The sequence below is a fragment of the Panthera leo genome, chromosome B1 (genome assembly GCF_018350215.1).
Source record: "Panthera leo isolate Ple1 chromosome B1, P.leo_Ple1_pat1.1, whole genome shotgun sequence".
In the NCBI taxonomy this organism is placed as follows: Eukaryota; Metazoa; Chordata; class Mammalia; order Carnivora; family Felidae; genus Panthera; species Panthera leo.
In genome coordinates, this window is record NC_056682.1 from 158,764,899 (window position 1) to 158,768,618 (window position 3,720).

Genomic DNA, 3,720 nt, shown 5'->3' on the forward strand with positions numbered 1-3,720 from the left:
ACCTGACTCAGTGGAGATACAGAGTCCTTACTTGTCAAGAAACTGTCCGAAGAGCAAAACCAGTCTGGGAGGAACAGACCATCTTTCCTTTATTGTAGCTTCATCCTTCCTTTGTGTCCCTAGGAAGAGGGCTTATAGTTTCTGACCTCTAAAAAAAACCACTATAATAATGAATGTTCACCATCCCTCAACGTCCTTTCCTCTCAAGTTATCCCTCCCTTCATCAAGCCAGCCTGGTGATCTTGCTCCTTCCTTCAGAAAACTCTACCACCCCTCTGGAAAGAGAATTCTTATGTGGCTTAAACGTTAGGGTCCTCAGGCTTTAGCAAAGTGTTTAATTAGGTACTCAGTGCAAACTCAAGAAGGGAAAGATCAGAGGAAAAGGGAGATCTAGTGTCATGAGTAAAAGCCAAGATCGTTGCTCAAATTAACGTTTCTTCACACTAGCAGGAAGGGCCATAACTGTTTTTCTCACTAGTGTATCTAAAAAGCAAGCACATGCCAAGGTAAGCACTAATTTTTCCCTGAGGACAATCAAATCTAATCATTTATGAAGAAAAAGCATTCCTCCAAATCAACATGACTTGGGATGCTGCCCTTTGTAAAACAAGAATCCTGGTATTTCAGGGCTAGACATTTTTCATTCTTTTCTGAGCCAAGCTTCCCTTTTAGGGACCACAAAAGTAAGTGGGAGGAGCTCTTCCTTTACAAGCTAGGAGAAATGGTATTAATTCCAATAATAACTTTTTTTTATTCCAAATCCTCCTCAACAGTACCCAGACACAAATTTCATCCTGCCATCGATGCACAATGTCCTGCTTGATGATGAAGATGAAAGACAAAGAAGAAAGAGACATGATCTCCAAGCAATTTATAGGCTAATGGGACCACATTGGTTATCTATTGATGTATAAAAATTGTTCTAAAATTTAGTGGCATAAAACAATAAATATTTATTGTATCACCATTTCTTTGGTCAGGACCTGTATAAAGCTTAGCTGAGTGCCTCTGCCTCAAGATTTCTCATGAGGTTACAGTCAATCTGTCAGCTAGGGCTGCAATCTTATCTGAAAGCTCAGCTGAAGGAAATCCAATTCCATACTCATTCACATAAACATTGATCCCTTGCCACACAGACCTCTCCACATGGCAGCTTGCTTCCTCCAGAGCAAGAGACCCAGAAAAAGAATGAAAGAGAGCATTTAAAACAGAAGCCAAAATCTTTTTATTAGCTAGTGCCACAAGAGACCTTCCATTACTTTTGCCACATTCTATTCATTAGCAGAGAATCAGTAAATCCAGCCCACTGTTCAAGAGAAGGGGATAATATGAAGGTATGAACACTAGGAGGCAGGGATAATATCCTACTATGAGGTAGGGCCATTTTAGAGACTGCCTACCACAAAACACAAAGATAAGCAAAAAAAAAAAACAACTAGACAATCTATCTTAAGTGAGAATTATAGGGTATAAGGATGAAGAAATCACTCTTGTTAGAAAAATAAGAGATTTCAGCACAACAAAAGAGAAAGCATTTAAGCTGGGCCTTAACAAATGGACAATAATAAGTAGAGATGACTGAAGGGTGTTTACAGCTACAATAAAGGCATAAGCAGAGGTAGAATAACAAGAGAGTGGAATGCTCAGGTAATGGCACTTCGGTGGACTAACATGTGGGTCTACAAAGATAACAATAGACTTGGTTTGTTAATTGTTTTAATAGATATAAGATTAGTTCCTTGCAACCAAAAAGCAACATGACATAGAAATAATATGGACTTGGGCCTCATGAAACCTAAGTTCAAATCTTAGCTCCTCCATTTAGCTTCCTATGGGACCTTAAGCATGTTATGCAAATTTTCAAAGCTTCCTTATCTGAGAAATTATTAGGCATTTTGCCTTGCAGCCTGGGGGTGAGAATTAAATGCATGGGATACATCTAGTATAACCCTTGAAACATGGTGGAAATTCAATTGTCAGGTTCGTCTTAAAATAAAGAGTTGTCTTCATGAAAAAATGCTCAACATCACTCATCATCAGGGAAATACAAATCACAACCACAATGAGATACCACCTTACACCTGTCAGAATGGCTAACATTAACAATTCAGGCAACAACAGATGGCGAGGATGCAGAGAAAGAGGATCTCTTTTGCATTGTTGGTGGGAATGCAAGCTGGTGCAGCCACTCTGGAAAACAGTATGGAGGTTCCTCAAAAAACTAAAAATAGAACTACCCTATGACCCAGCAATTGCACTACCAGGCATTTATCGAAGGGATACAGGTGTGCTGTTTCAAAGGGACACATGCACCCCCATGTTTATAGCAGCACTATCAACAATAGCCAAAGTATGGAAAGAGCCCAAATGTCCATCGATGGATGAATGGATAAAGAAAATGTGGTGTACACACACACACACACACACACACACACACACACACACACACACAACGGAGTATTACTCGGCAATCAAAAAGAATGAAATCTTGCCATTTGCAGCTACGTGGATGGAACTGGAGGGTATTATGCTAAGTGAAATTAGTCAGTCAGACAAAAATCATATGACTTCACTCATATGAGGACTTTAAGAGACCAAACAGATGAACATAAGGGAAGGGAAACAAAAATATGAAAACAGGGAGGGAGACAAAACAGAAGAGACTCATAAATACGGAAAACAAACTGAGGGTTGCTGGAGGGGTTGTGGGAGGGGGTATGGGCTAAATGAGTAAGGGGCATTAACAAATCTACTCCTGAAATCATTGTTTCACTATATGCTAACTAATTTGGATGTAAATTTTAAAAAATAAAAAATAAAATTAAAAAAAATAAAGAGTTGTCTTTTATTCTCTGTATTGCTTCTGGTATCTCCCACACGATAGGGCCTCAAATAAACATTTATTAAAAGAATGAATGAATATATAGATGATAGATAGGTAGATAGTCTGGCATGCATTAATGAACAGATTCACCTGGCAAGTTTCATCATTACAGGTTATTCTTTGCACAAGCATTCCTTGCTGGAATAACAATGCATATTTTACCTGCTTGTCCAAGAAGGAGTAGGGATTAACTAGATAAATAAGTGACCTTCAAATAAGTTCTCTGTACATATTAGTAGTATTTGCTAAGAGTAGCTAATACTGAAAAATGGCAAGTAGCAATTAGCTAGGTTCCAAGGGCATCTCTATTTATATATTAATATCCTTGCTTCAGACTCCAGGTTGATTATAAAAATAAAAAATAAGATTTTAAGACTGCTGAAAAGGTAAATAAATCAAGACAGAGCACAAACATGTGTCAAAAAAGGCAAGGAGAAATAGTGCACAGAAATACAGGCCACAAGAGCCTGCATTATGAGGGTGGTGTTCCACAGTTTTGAAATGCCCTGTATGGTACACCTTCTTTCTCCTTTCTCCTCTTTCATCATCCTTTGTCTTGTCTCTCCCTCCATTTTCTGCCTTTTCTCCCTCTTCTTACTTCATCTTCATCTACCCATTAGTTCCTTCTGTCTCAAAATCCCTCCTACATAAAAATCTATTATTTCTATTTGGCTTCTACTCAGCCTAATCTTATCTTAGCCATTAGCACGAGGGACAAAAAGCCATTATCTTCTCAGGTCAACAGAAGGCAGTAAGGATATCAACTAACCTAAATTGAACATCTACTGCATGGCCAATCTGAATCAGTTATGTTCTTACCTGTTATGCTTACTGCC